Here is a 15,672-nt window from a genome sequence, read left to right on the forward strand (position 1 = left end):
TTTGACTCTGTATCCCCACCCAAATCTCATCTTGAATTGTACTCCCATAATTCCCATGTGTTGTGGTAGGGACCCAATGGGACATAATTGAATCATGGGGGTGGTTTCCCCCATACTGTTCTCATGGTAGTGAATAAATCTCATGAGATCTGATGGGTTTATCAGGGGTTTCTGTTTTTGCATCTTTCTCATTCTCTCTTGCTGCCACCATGGAAGAAGTGCCTCTCATCCTCTGCCATGATTGTGAGACCTTCCCCAGCCACATAAAACTGAGTCCAATTAAACCTTTCTTTTGAAAATTCCCCAGTCCCAAGTATGTCTTTATCAGCAGCATGAAAATGGACTAATACAGTAAATTGGTACCGGTAGAGTGGGGCATTGCTGAAAAGATATCCAAAAATGTGGAAGTGACTTTGGAATTGGGTAACAGGCAGAGGTTGAAATAGTTTGGAGGGCTCAGAAGAAGACAGGAAAATGTAGGAAAGTTTGAAACCTCCTAGTGATTTGTTGAATGGCTTTGACAAAAATGCTGATAGTGATATGAACAATAAAGTCCAGGCTAAGGTGGTCTCAGATGGAGATGAGGAACTTTTTGGGAACTGGAGCAAAGGTAACTCTTGTTATGTTTTAGCAAAGAAACTGGCAGCATTTTGCCCCTGCCCTAGAGATTTGTGCAATTTTGAACTAGAGAGGGATGATTTAGGAAGAAATTTCTAAGCAGAAAAGCATTCAAGAGGTTACTTGGGTACTGTTAAAAGCATTCCATTTTAAAAAGGAAACAGAGCATAAAAGTTCAGAAAATTTGCAGCCTGATGATGCAGTAGAAAAAAAAAAACATTTTTTGAGGAGAAATTCAAGCTGGCTGCAGAAATTTGCATAAGTAGCAAGGGTCTAATGTTAATCCCAAGACCCTCGGAAACATGTCTCTGGGCCATGTCAGAGACCTTCAAGATAGCCCCTTTCATCACAGGCCTGGAGGCCCAGGAGGATAAAGTGGTTTCATGGGCTGGGACCAGGGTCCTCATGCTGTGTGTAGCCTAGGGACTTGGTGTCCGGTATCCCAGCTGCTCCAACTGTGGCTGAAAGAAGCCAATACACAGCTCGGGCCATGGCTTCAGAGAGTGGAAGCTCCAAGCCTTGGCAGCTTCCACATGGTGTTGAGCCTTTAGGTGCACAGAAGTCAAGAATTGAGGTTTGGGAACCTCCACTTAGATTTCAGAAGACGTATGGAAACGCTTTGATGCCCAGGCAGAAGTTTAATGCAGGGGCGGGGTGCTCATGAAGAACGTCTGCTAGAGCAGTGAAGAAGGGAAATGTGGGGTTAGAGCCCCCACACAGAGCATCACCTACTGTGGCATCACCTAGTGGAGCTGTGAGAAGACGGCCATCATCCTTCAGACCCCAGAATGGTAGATCTACTGACAGCTTGCACTGTTCACCTGGAAAAGCCACAGACACTCAATGCCAGCCCATAAAAGCAGCTGAGAGAGAGGCTGTACCCTGCAAAGCCACAGGGGCAGAGCTGCCCAAGACCATGGAAACCCACTTTTTGCATCAGCATGACCTAGATGTGAGACCTGGAGTCAAAAGAGAACATTTTGGAGTTTTAAAATTTGCCCAGCTGGATTTCAGATTTGCAAGGGCCCTGTGACCCCTTTCTTTTGTACAATTTCTCCCATTTGGAACAGCTGTATTTACCTAATACCTGTACCAACATTGTATCTAGGAAGTAACTAGCTTGTTTTTGATTTTAAAGGCTCATAGGTGGAAGGGACTTGCCTTGTCTCAGATGAGACTTTGGACTCTGGACTTTTGAGTTAATGCTGAAATGAGTAAAGACTTTGGGGGACTGTTGGGAAGGCATGATTGATTTTGAACTGTGAGGACATGAGATTTGGAGGGGTCAGTGGCAGAATGGTATGGTTTGGCTGTGCCCCCACCCAAATCTCATCTTGAATTGTACTCTCATAATTCCCACATGTTGTGGGAGGGACTCAGTAGGAGATAATTTGATTCATAGGGGCAATTTCCCCCATACTGTTCTCATGGTAGTGAAAGAGTCTCACGAGATCTGATGGGTTTATCAGGGGTTTCCGCTTTCGCATCTTCCTCATTCTGTCTTGCCGCCACCATGTAAGAAGTGCCATTTACCCTCCACCATGATTGGGAGATCTTCCCCAGCCATGTGAGTCCAATTAAACCTCTTTCTTTTGTAAATTGCTGAGTCTCAGGTATGTCTTTATCAGCAGTATGAAACGGACTAATAAATAATCATAAAAACCAAGTCCCTACAATAAATCTCTCTCTCTCTCTCTCTCTCTCTGTGTGTGTACATGTGTATACGTATATATATATATATACAGCTATCTCTATAGATATACATACAGATACATATATATAGATGTGTATCTATCTATCTACACATCCTCTTGGTTATGTTTCTCTGGAAAACTCTGACTAATGCAAACATCATCATATTTTTTAAATTACCATATAGATTAAGCATCCCTAATCAAAAATCTGAAATCTGAAGTGATCCAAAATCCAAAACTCTTTGAATACTGACATGACACCAAAAGTGGAAAATTTTACACCTGACCTTATGTGATGGGTCACAGTCAAAATATGGATGCACAACACAGTTTATTTAGTGCCTCCAAGGGAAAAAAGACCCTCTCAGCTCCCTTTTGCTGTGGTATATTGTTTTCACACATGTCCGGATTCTCCCATGAAGCACATGCACAAACAGTAACAAAAGAGCTTGTTTTCAGGCTGGCCATAACAACAGCAGGTTCCCCAGTGCCCTGCATAGGACCAAGACTTAATGCATTACTCACTGTTTTGTTTTGTGTGTGTTGTGTTGTTTTTTGTTTTGTTTTGTGGTGTTTTTTTGTTGTTGTTTATTCTCTATTCTATGGTATAAAAGTATTGCCGAGATGTTAAAAAGGCCTGCAGATACTCCTGTGATAACAAAACGAGGTGGCATTTATATTTATCTATAGCACAGAAAGTCAAGCTGTTGGAGAAACTGGACAGTGGTATAAGTGTGAAACATCTCAGAAGAGTATAGTGTTGGAATGGTCAACATGTGTGACCTGAAGAAACAGAAGAATAAACTGTTAAAGTTCTATCCAGAAATTCATGAAGAGAAGTTAATGAAAAAAAAAATTTTTAAGCCACATATACCTAAAAATGAAGATCTCAATTGTGTATTGAAAGAGTGAATCCAACAGGATCACAGTCCATACATGTACCTTAATCATATGCTGGTCATGAAGCAACAAAGATCTATCACAATGAACTGAAGAATGAAGGGAATTGTAAATATCCAACAGCCTGCATGAAGAAATTTTTAAAAAGACAAAACATTAATTTTTTTAAAGACTTTTGGTGACAAAGTATCTGCTGATCATGAAGCTGTGGAGAAATTCATTGATGAGTTTGCTAAGGTCATTGCGGATGAAAATAAAACACCAGAACAAATCAATAATTCTGACAAAATATCGCTGTTTTGCCATCGCTGCCCTAGAAAGACATTGAGTACAGCTGAAGAGACAGTTCCTACAAGAATGAAGGATGTCGAGGACAGAATAACCATACTGGATGTGCTAATGCAGCAGACACACATAAGTGAAAATTTGCTGTGATAGACATAAGCTTGCATCCTCACTGCTTTCAAGAAATGAATTTCTTCCCAGTCCATTATTATGCTAAAAAAGTATGGATTACTAGGGAAATCTTCTATGATGGGTTTCACAAACATTGTGTACCAGTGGCTTATGCTAACTGCAGGGAAGCTGGACTGGATGATTACTTGCAAGATATCGTTATTCCTTGAAAACTGTTCTGTTCATCCTTCAGCTGAAATTCTCATCACAAATGATGGTTAGGTTGTGCTCATCCACAAAATGTAACTTTATTAATTTAGCAATGTGACCAGGGTATCTTTAGATCAATGAAGAGTAAATGTAAAAACACTTTCTTGAACAGCATGCCTAGCAGCAGTGAACAGAGGCATGGGCGTAGAAGGTTTCCAAAAGGAGTTTAGGATGAAGGATGATATATATATATAGTTGCAAATGCTTTTAACACAGTGACTAGAGACACAGTTCTGGATGCCTGACACAACCTCTGGCATGCAACTATGTTCAGTTATCATGATGAACAAGGTGGTGACTTTGAAGGATACTGCACGTCAAATGAGAAAAAAAGATGCCTGAAATCCTTATATTTTAAAAAATATGACTTTAATCAGTGAGCTGGAGAAAGTAGATATTGAAGTTTTTAACATCAATAATGAGGCTTCAGTTGTTCATTCCTTGACTGATGGTGAGATAGCCAAAATAATTCTGAACCAAGGTGATTGTGATAAATAATGACAATGAAGGTGGCATTGTTAACACTGTAGAAAAAAGTGCCTATAGATGACATAGTGAAAATATATAATGGGCTTATTGAAGGACTAGAACAGCATGCATTCATAACAAGAAATTGTGTCAGCTTATACAATCACAAAGAGTGACTTCTAAGATGACAATTGTTGTTAATGAGGCACATGACTCTAGGAAACATTTTTTAAAAGCCATCCAGAATAATGCCTTTTCATCAGTAGAGAACCCACTTTCTCGTCCTTCAACTGCTTCTGATGTTTCTTCTCACCTGAGAAAACTATCAAAATAGAGCGCATAGTAACCTTTTAGCCAAAACACAGCATTGTAAGTGGAGACAGAAAACCTGGCATTGTTCATTGTTGTTCTTGTTTAGCAGCTGAAACAGGTATTTTAGTGATGCCATTGGGCTGCTTAGTTACCCTGGACACACTATTTTTTCACTGTATTAATTATATGTCATACTTTTAATCGTTAAGTGCTTATGTAAGAATAAGTGCAAGAAAATTATTGCTTATAGCATACAAATTGAGTCAGGAGTGGCAGTGATGCCAAACAAACACAGATTGTCAACATGCGTGGCTGAGATAATGACATCTTTGCTTCCTGATGTTTCTATGTACAAAAGCTTTATTTAATGCACAATATTATATAAAATATTGTATCAAATTACCTTCAGGGTATATGTATAATAAAATGTGTAATGAAAGATAAATGAAGCTTGTGTTTAGACTTGGGTCCTACCCTAAGTTGTCTCATTATACATATGCAAATATTCTAAAATCTGGGAAAAAAATTCTCAACTCTGAAACACATCTGATCCCAAGCACTTTGGATAAGAACTACTCAATCTGTAATTCTATAATATTATTTAAGAGCCAGTCCATTCTCAAATTTTCTCAGTTTTCTCCAGAATATACTTTTAGCTTTTTTTTAGAACTTTGACTCAATCAAAATTCACACTGCCCACTTCTCTTTCTCTTGTGCATTTGACATTTTGAAGAGACTTAGGCAGTGTAACCATACAAGGTTCCACAGTCTAGATATGTTCTTTCCCTCATGGTGTCATTTTTCTAACCCTGTGTATGTCCTACAACACAGGAAGTTAAAGAGAGAGGCTTGACTTTATCCAGGTGAAGAACGTTGGGCAAGAATAAGTTGCAGGCCCTGCCCCCATTTCATCAGGAAACATTTGATGTCAAGCAGTCCACTGTTAGAGAGACTGCTTTTCATCCATGGTCAAGATGATGACTGCCAAATCTTTCCATTTTAAAGGTAAGTATTTTTCCCCTTCTTCATGCAATTAGCAAGTGATTTTGTTGTGATGCTTTGCTTTTAGTAAATATCCTGTTTCTCCAAAACATTTCCTTTAATGACTTTAGCCTCTAAGTCCTTTTCTGAACTATTTTACTCAGGGTTACAAAATAATCATTTTCTAATTCCCTCATTCCCTCCCTTCTCTAAACTGGCATTAGTAAACTTCTGGTATTTGTCTGTTTGATTGTTTTTAAAGACCTTTATCTCATATCATGGTCTGAAATGTACTTCCTCCAAGCGTTATAACAAATGATTAACTTTTCCATTAATTACTAATATTAAAATTAAAGAGTTAGTATAATAATCTCCTCATTGCAGCATGTCTCTTCCTGTCTGACACCATGGTGGTGTCATAGATTTTTATGTATTTAATGTTTATAGTCAGTTATGTTCATTATCCTTTTTGATGCTCAAATTATTCCAGAACTGATTCTGGGTTTTTGTGCATGTCTCCATTAATACAGAGCTTGCTTGTTTTCTGGCATAACAGGATGTATCAGGTTCACTGTGTACTCTCCATGCGCCAGTCCCACAGCAGCCATTTCTCAAAAATAGTATTTAGAAACCACAATCTGGACATTAGGTGTGCTCATTAGATAAAATATTTTTAAAATAATTTTTAAAAGGAATGGTTGAGTTGGCAGGAAAATAGAAGCTTTTGGAAGCATCGAAAGAGGTAAGAAAACACTTATGGTGGTGTAGCATTTTGGCCTTTAATGAGCCACAGACATGGGGAACAATCAAAATTACTGTTTATGGAGCACTCAAAAAAGAAAGATAAAAACAGAAACCACCACACAGAACCTGATATCCTGAAAGGCAATGCACTGTGTGGTTGAATTAGGAAGATTAAAAAAAGAAGAAGAAAGAAAAAAGCAGAAGGACATGGTAGAATATTTGCCTAGTTTAGCCATGAATCTATGTAGAACTAGAAAGAAAAAGAAAATTTTCCCCTGAAATTTTCCAAATATTAGTGTGCCTTTACTTGAGATTGAGAAATAAATTAAGTAGCATACCTTTCTGGCCAACAAGTTCTGTAACTCAAACACTAAGTAATCCTACCCCCCACACTCAACTATAGAAAACAGAAACATTCTTCTCTGAAGAAATGGGTTTTACATCTCAACCTCATAACATTTTCACATAAGCAAAATAGCTACCATCAGAGAAAGAGAGAAAAACTGAATTATCAGGAGGGAATTTTTTAAAACCTACAGAATATTGCCCCAAAGATACAAATATTGGTATTATCAAGTAAGGAATATTAAAACAAAAGGCTTAAAGAAAAAAAAAAAAAACAGGTAAATGTATAATACAGAACAAGAGATTATCAAAAATAACCAGGAAGATATTTCAAAATTTCTAAATAGACTTTTTACAATAATTAAAATGAATAACTCGATAGATGGCTTAAAAGCAAACTCTAGGGGTCAGGCATGGTGGCTCAGCCTGTAATCCCACCACTGTAGGAGGCCAAGGTGGGCAGATACTTGAGGTCAGGAATTTGAGACCAGCCTGGCCAACATGGCAAAACCCCATCTCTACTAAAAATATAAAAATTAGTTGGGCTTGGTGGCGGGAATCCCAGCTACTTGGGAGGCTGAGGCAGGAGAATCGCTTGAACCCAGGAGGCGGAGGCTGCAGTGAGCTGAGATTGCACCACTGCACTCCAACCTGGGCAACAGAGTGAAACTCTGTCTCAAAAACAAAAACAAAAACAAAAACCAAACTCTTGGCCACTGGGTAAAGAGAGAATTTATTTAAGAGAATATCGAGCTTAAAAAGTCATGCAAAATGTAGCACAAAATCATAAAGAAATGAAAATATGAAATAGAGGTTAAGAGACATTGAGGATAAAGTTAAAAAGTCACTACATGTCGATTCATAGTTCCTGAGAGGGGAATAGGGAAAATAGATAAAAGGCAATATCCAAAGTGATAATAGCTGAGAATTCTCCAGAAATGATAAAGACACCAATTCTGAGGCTCAGAAAGTCCAATAGATTTTAAATAGGATTACTGAAGAGAAATATACGCCTAGATGTACTATAGGAACTACAGTGGCACTGAAGATCAATAAAGAGAAAGTGAAGACTTGAAAAGCAGTCTGAGAGAAAAGACATTCTTTATGAAGGAACAACAAAACAGCTGAATTCTCAAAAGCAAAAATAGAAGCCAGAAGACAGCTGAATGTATATCTTCAAAGAAGAGAAAATAGATGCCAACCAGAATGTTATGTCTTCCCAAAACCATCATTCAGGAATGAGAGGGATATACAGACATTTTTAGCAAACAACAACAAAAATGAAGATGAAATAGAGATTACTTTGCCACAAAAATAAACACAAAATCTTATAAGAGAACAGTGAGCGAATATACTTTAGAAATACAAGGTTTCAGAAGGAAGGCCCGAGATACAAGAAGGCACAGCTATCAAGGGTGCCAAATTTAAACAAAAATGGCCCTCAGGGTTCAAGGAAAAATTAAAATTAAATTCCAGATAAAAAACTGCATCACAATTAGGCTACATGATTTGAATTAAAGTATCAGAAAATACGTGTATAATGATAAAAGGCCCAATTCACCAGTAATATGTAAAACTCTAAACTTTATCCAGTAATGTATCTTTTGACTTTCTAAAACAAAAGGACAAAACTATATGGTAAAATTGACAAATTCACTATTATAGCAGACTTTAATATAACTTTCTCAGTAATTGATATAGGTCAGACCAAAAAATTTGAGGATGTATAAGATTTAAATATCACAATTCACAAGTATGTTCTATAGAAAAAATACACTCCCTAAATTGAAAGTATATATACTTTTCAAGTACTCAGAGCAAAATTTGCTCATTTAATGAACCACAAAACTAGCATCTACAAATTCCAAAACATCATTACCATAACAGCTAGATATATCTTTTCTGACTACATTTAAGCTAGAAATCAGTTATGAAAATGAACTTTAATCACTCACACATTTGAAAATTTTAAGATATGCTATTAAATAATTCAGATCATAAAATAAATCTAAAAAAATAGAAAATACATTGAAACAGTCATCATAAAATTACTATGTACCAAAAAGTATGAAATGCAATACAGCATTACTTAGAGAAATGCTAATGTATTTAACATTCTTATACTTGAAAAGAAGCTGGAACTTAATGAGGTAATATTCTAATTTAAGAGTTTAGAAAAAAGAAAAACAGAATAAATCCAGTATAAAGTTAAAGACAGAAGAAATGAGGAAATAAGAAAGATAGCTCTGAAGTTAATGGAAAACTAAAATAGCAATACTTTCTTCTGAATAGTAGTTCTTGGAAAAGGCCGATAATCTGACTGTCCTCCGGTAAAACTAATCAAGAAAAAGAGCACGTACTATAAATGTGAAATGTATAAGAAATTTGTTTTTTTGTTATTATAACAAATTTGTTTTACTATACTTAGTTTCCTGTATATAATCTTGTGTGTTTATTTTTTGCATATTTAAGCATATTATTTTGCCAAAGGGTCTATAGGTTTCTCTAGACTACCATGGGGTCCACAGCACAGAAAAGTAATAAACCCTGTTGTAACTTAAATATTGGGTTAAAGAGTTTTAGGGCCATTATCTTTTTCCTTACCCGGAAGGCTAAAGAAGTTGGATATTTTTTATTGTTTTCTTTAAAACTCGTTGCATAGATACAGGAAAAGCAGGATGAATAAAGCAATAAGGACACAAATATATGGATGAATAGACAAACAGATGTACATATCTACAAAATATTGGGCTATCTACTACAAACATACTGATAGTGTATATTAGGTCTGCAATTACCAGTATGTCCTAGGTTTGTTTATATTAATGATTCTAAATTTTTGATCTAAATGATTACACTATATTATATATCTTAATTACTGTTTTAGCAATATCTTGCCTTATTCTAGGTCATAAACTTACTGAATCTACTCATTAATGTACTTCAACATATTGATATCTATATGCATTTTTCCTTTTAATTAATTAAAGCCTATCATATGCTCATCAGGGTTTTCAGTGTAAAAGTTGTCAAATTTAATGCAAACAACTATCTCCATTTCTTTTTCAGGTCCACTGAAATGTTTTTTAATGAAAATTAGAATATGTGGGGGAAAGGTGAGCCAACAGTATACTAGAAAGTTTTAGAGAATATAGCAAATAATTTGGATAAATTGGGAATAAATAATTAAATTGGGATCAATTATATATGAGATCAATTATAGCAATAATTGGAAATAAATAATTGGGAATACAGCAAATAATTGGGAAAAGAAAACAGGACAGAGAAAGCCTCAGCTCTAAACACTAAATGAAAGATCTGTCCTTCTCAAAATAACCAAGGATTAGCTCAAAATTTAAACAGTCAAAACTGTTCCATTGTTTCATGCTCAGTAACCTAGAGAGCAATACATTACTGACACATACTCTCCGTATGAACAAAGCCCCCCACCCATAAAAAATCACACCTCTCATAATAATTGAAGGTCTGTTAGGAAAACAATACACTAACTCTATTATTCATCCTAATTTTTCATTCAATAAATATAAACTGATATCTAAATATCACCACATATTGGAGGAAAACCAACAGCATCCATAGCAAGAATCAAAATAAATAAACCAAAAAGTTAGCCCCATAGGAAACAAATAACTTAGGAACCAAAATGAAAGTTAAAAATATTCCTATTAGTTCCCTCAGAGAAGTTAAAGATGATATTGCATCCATAAAACAAAAATGACCTATTACAAAAAAAGAAACACCAGAGAATGAGTTTGTAGAAAATGAATTTTAATTGTGATTACAAAAGAAATAAATTAATGCATTTAATAAGAAAATAATCCAGCAAGACCAAACTTAGTATTGAAAAGATTATGTTTTAAAAAAAATCCAATGCTATTTATTTCCAATATTTAATTCCAATATTTATTTATTTATTTATTTATTTATTTATTTATTTATAAAGTTACAATATGCAGGTACAATTCCTGAGTGCCAGTGTTAATCTAACAAGCATTTCAGGAGGGGTTAATGGAGGAAAGAAAGTAATCAAGGAAATAATAGAAATAATAGAAAAAAATTATATTGAAAGGCCCTATCAGGTGCTGAGCTGGTTACATAGCAGAAAGTTACATATCGATAACACTAGTAAAATTTCAGGACTTTAAGGATAAAGAAGAAATCAATAAAATTTTCAGGAAAATATAATAAGAAACATGTACAACAAAAGAAACCAAATTTATTTCAACAAAATTGGATGCTCAAAGACAGAGGAAAATATTAAAAAATTTGAGTGGGAAAATGATTCTAAATAAGAATGCTATGTATAGTTAATCTATTAATCAAACTTGTATAAAATAAATAGATTATTAACCGCCAAAGATAAAAAAGTTGTACAAATCCTTCCTGCCCACTATGAGAAGTAACACCAGGAAATTACAAAATAAGAAAAAGGCATCCTGGCTAACACGGCAAAACCCCGTCTCTACTAAAAATACAAAAAAATTAGCCAAGCGTGGTGGCGGGCACCTGTAGTCCCAGCTACTTGGGAGGCTCAAGCAGGAGAATGGCGTGAACCCGGGAGGTGGAGCTTGCAGTGAGCCGAGACCGCACCACTGCACTCCAGCCTGGGGGACAGAGCGAGACTTCGTCAAAAAAAAAAAAAAAAAGAAAGAAAGAAAGAAAGAGAGAGAGAGAGAGAGAAAGAGAAAAAGAAAGAGAAAAAGAAATGCAAGGGAAAGAATGTCATAAGAAATGAACACCGTGAGTATGAACTAGAATAATGGTCCTCAACTTTGCACAAACATTAGAATCACTTCTGGAGCTTTTAAGAGTATTGATGTCCAGCGAGAAGTAGCATCAGGAATTCTGGTAATATTTATTGTTTTGCCAAGGATTATAGGTACACCGATGTGTTCACCTTGTAATGTTTAATCACAACAAATACATATGCATAATTTTCACTCCAGACATCAATCAGAACATCTAGGGGTTGGGTCTAAGAGGGGGCATTGTTTAAAAGCTCCTTGGGTCAGTACGATTTGCATTCAGTATTGAACCACTGCCCCCAAAGAAGCTAAAATGCAAACAAATTAGTACTTTTTGAACCCCTGGTGCAGAAGGTTAAGTTAATCATACCCCTTAAATCATAGCATGCTGAAATCCCTTTTGTTTTAGTGATTCATTTATTGATTTTTTAAATTGTCATCTCCCACTCCCATTCTCCATTCCTTCCCTGACAGTCATTCTATTGTGTTTAGTGTAAAACTTTTTGTTTATATGTTTTCATGAAATATGAATTGTTGTGTATGCTTGTAATTTTATTTATTTATTTATTTTTAATTTGTGTGGGTACATAGTAGGTATATATATTTATGCGGTACATGAGATGTTTTGATACAGATATGAGACGTGAAATAAGCACATCATGGAGAATAGGTTATCCATCTCCTCATTTGCTTATAATTGTTTTAAAAGGTATTGTGTTTGATATCTCATTCTGTTACTTCAGACAGCTACTGCCTGAAATGGTAAATTAAGACCCACAAAAATAATGAGTATGGTGGTTAACAACACAATGAGCTATAAAACAAAGTATTTCAAAATACTACTTTTAGACACTAGAGCTGAGCAAGGGAGTAGATTTCTTTCATTTTATTAGACACTAATTTTCAAGGTGACTTCTCAGAATAATCAATTGCTTTTACTTTTAGGGGCACGTAGTGCCATTACGGCATAGTTTATGTAATACATGTTTAATTATTATTCCTCTGGCAAAGTTTTAATTTGCATATGACTTTTTTGCCTTATTAATGTCATGTTTTGGACTAATTTTTATGTTCATGTTTAGGCTAGCATAGAGTAATTTCAAAGTCCATGGACTGGTCATAGACCTCTATCTTGAATGTGGGAAACATTCTTAAGTGACATTTTTCTTTCATTGCATTACTTTGCTGAAAATATTTAGCTTTCCCACTGACAAATTCGTGATTTCTTGAAAACAGTACATTAAAAAGTAGATCTGTCACTGGATAAGTATAATAGTTTGTTCTAAAAACAGGCAAATATCTATGTGTTGTACATATTCTAATACATACACACTGGAGAGCATTTAATTGGACACAGCTAAATAGTAATGCATATGTTTTAAAAAGCTAAAAGAACAAAATATATAGAAATATATGAATTCTTTTGTTATCTATAATATGCTGATCTCTTATTAATACATGTGGAATGATTAGATAAACTCTTCCATTCCACAGATGCTGGGAGAAGAACAGCTTCCATCTTCCATTGAGTGAGACAGCTACTTACCCAGGGATGCCTTAAGAGTCGGTCAAAATGGTCATAGATAGTGAATGCCAAGCCAAATCCCCAACAAAAGGGAAAGCAATTGTATATGTTCATTCTAATGAGAGTTTTCCATTGAAATACCTATATAATTGAAGTTGGAATTGTCAAGACCATGTTGTGATATGATATAAAATATTAAGTACAGAAAAATTTTCGCAATGTAGGACAAAAGTGTACACAAGCATATCATATTTGTTTCCAAACACAGGACTTTAAATCAATTAAAATTAGACCTTAATCTCATTTGTTGATTACTGAGTAAGTTTGAACAGTTACCATTGATGAAGAGATTATGAAGGTGTGCATTTTTGGAAGATGTATTACTTTTTCAATGAAAAAGTGAATTAACCTACTCTATACAAGCCGATAAGTAGACACATAAAGCAGAATGCATTTAAAAGAGAAATTTGGAGGAAGGTTAAATCTGATGACCCTATTACCAACTGTTAGTGTGTGTGTGTGTGTGTGTGTGTGTGTGTGTGTGTGTGTATACATCATTACAGAGAATGAAAAAACAAACCATGTAGACACACACACACACACGTATGTATATATACACATACTGATTTGATCTATTTAATAACCTTGAAAAATAAATAGCACTAGAGTTATTATTTCCATGTTACAGTTGAAAAAATTAAGAGGAATAGAAGAAATCAAATGACTTGCCCAAGGTGCTACAGCTAGAGGCAGTACTGGGCTACTGGGCATACAGACAGGTCATCAAATTTAATGTTATTCTGCTTTATATTTTATCTTGTGACTTCAAATAACCACAAGTAGCTGCTGTTTCATGTTCATTTTTAAAGTAGTTCCTAGTTCTCTGTCTTTTTAGCAACATCATCATGCTTGATGCCTTGATTAAAATACCCATACTGCGGAATAATAGCCCCCAAGAATGTCCACATTTTAATCCCTAGAACTTGTGAATATGTCAAGGCTGCATGACGAAGAGAAGTTAAGATTGCTAATCAATTGACCTTGAAATAGATGGTGTTGAATTATCTGGATGAGCCCAATGAGATCATGAGGGTCCTTGAAATTAGAAAAGGAAGGCAGAAAAAGACATTCAGTAGAAGATATAAGTGTGGAATAATGGTCAGAGATGCTATATTGCTAGCTTTGAAGATGATGGAATGGAGCCATGATCCAAGGAATGTGAGCAGTCTCTAGAAGTCAGAAAAAGCGAGGAAACAGATTTTCTCTAGAGTCTACAAAACAGAACATAGCCCTGCCAATATCTTGATTTTAGCCGAGTAAAACTCATGTCAGACTTTAGTCCAAAAGAACTAAAGAGAATGAATTGGTGTTGATAAAGTTAATAAGTTTATGGCAATTAGTTACAGCACCAATAGAAAATTAATACATATACCTTATCATCTCATAATACATACACCTTATCAGTTCACAACGGCAAACACATATTCCTTGCTCAAATCACCTGAGGTCTGCAAGTCAGCTGTGGCTTTAACAGGTTCTTCTCAGTTCTGTGCTCTGAGTTTCCTTTCTGGAAACCACTCTGAAGAAGTCATCACTGTCTGGGTCATGCTGTTCTCAATTAAGGGAAGCCACAAAAGATCCAAAGCCAAGCTAATGCTAAGATTTTGCTCAGATGTATTTGTCAAATTTAACAGGGCCTTTTGAAGAATTGTAAATAATTCTTAGTAGATCCTTCCTCCAATCCCCTCCCTACTATGCTATACACCCATTTATATCCATTACTAGACCATGGGCTCCTACAGGTCCAAACCTATCCCCCTAAAAATACAAACATGTTTCCTGGGAAGAATACTACTTAACTCCACAAATAAATCCACCCATTTGACACTTGTTAAGCTTATGTTCTACTCAAAGCAAGGTGCAGGTAGCAGGGCATACAAAGCAGAAAAAGATACAATTTCTGTTTCTAGGCAGCTCGCATTCTTAGAATGGAGACATCTACATAAACAAACATAATGTGAAGCACTAAGTGCTTTGTGCTGGTTCCGAGCTGGTCCACCTTAAGATTCATGCCTCCTCCTAGCTCTGTTCCACCCTGGAACACAGGAAGCTAAGCCCTGAAGGTGATGTTTCTCAGGATACTCTGTCAGCTGGCTTCCTGCTAGATTTAGCCAAAGGAGGTGCTAGCTACAGATTGGAGGACATAAAATAAAGGTGAATAAATTAGTACCTATTTTGTTCTTATCCTCACTTTTCCTCTTGATCTTGAGAGGATATTTTAAGTGTGAATGGCCATAGAAAAGAGTATCTGGAGCAAAGCAGTTCTGATGGATTAGCATGTAATTAAAAATAGGAAAGAAAGGAAAAATGGATGTACGTAGGTATCTACATAAAACACAGCCATGGGAGGTGCATGCATCTGTTCTTATTTGAGGGTCACTTCATTAACTGAAAGAAAACCATTAGAAACACTGCAAAATTCTACATATGCACAATTCTATAAATATATGAATAGGTGAAGAGTATCAGAAATGTACCAAATATGAAATCCTTGCTGTGCACTATATATTATTTGAGGGAAGATAGTTGATTTGGTACAAAACGAGCTTAAGCATTATGCTTAACCTCCTGGCTGGGCGCTTAAACAGAGCAG

At 35.7% G+C, this 15,672-nt stretch overlaps 1 long non-coding RNA gene across 1 annotated transcript in view; it reads left to right on the top strand.

Annotated features, from left to right (window-relative positions):
• LOC103879661 overlaps positions 1 to 13,322 on the top strand; it is a 42,342-nt gene extending 29,020 nt beyond the window's left edge. Inside the window, exons 2-4 of the long non-coding RNA XR_640377.3 lie at positions 5,490 to 5,663; positions 9,798 to 9,844; positions 12,989 to 13,322. This is a non-coding gene — a long non-coding RNA (uncharacterized LOC103879661). The remainder of the gene's footprint in view (positions 1 to 5,489; positions 5,664 to 9,797; positions 9,845 to 12,988) is intronic.
• Positions 13,323 to 15,672: the final 2,350 nt, after the last annotated feature.

Source organism: Papio anubis, chromosome 19 (genome assembly GCF_008728515.1).
Source record: "Papio anubis isolate 15944 chromosome 19, Panubis1.0, whole genome shotgun sequence".
Lineage (NCBI taxonomy): Eukaryota > Metazoa > Chordata > Mammalia > Primates > Cercopithecidae > Papio > Papio anubis.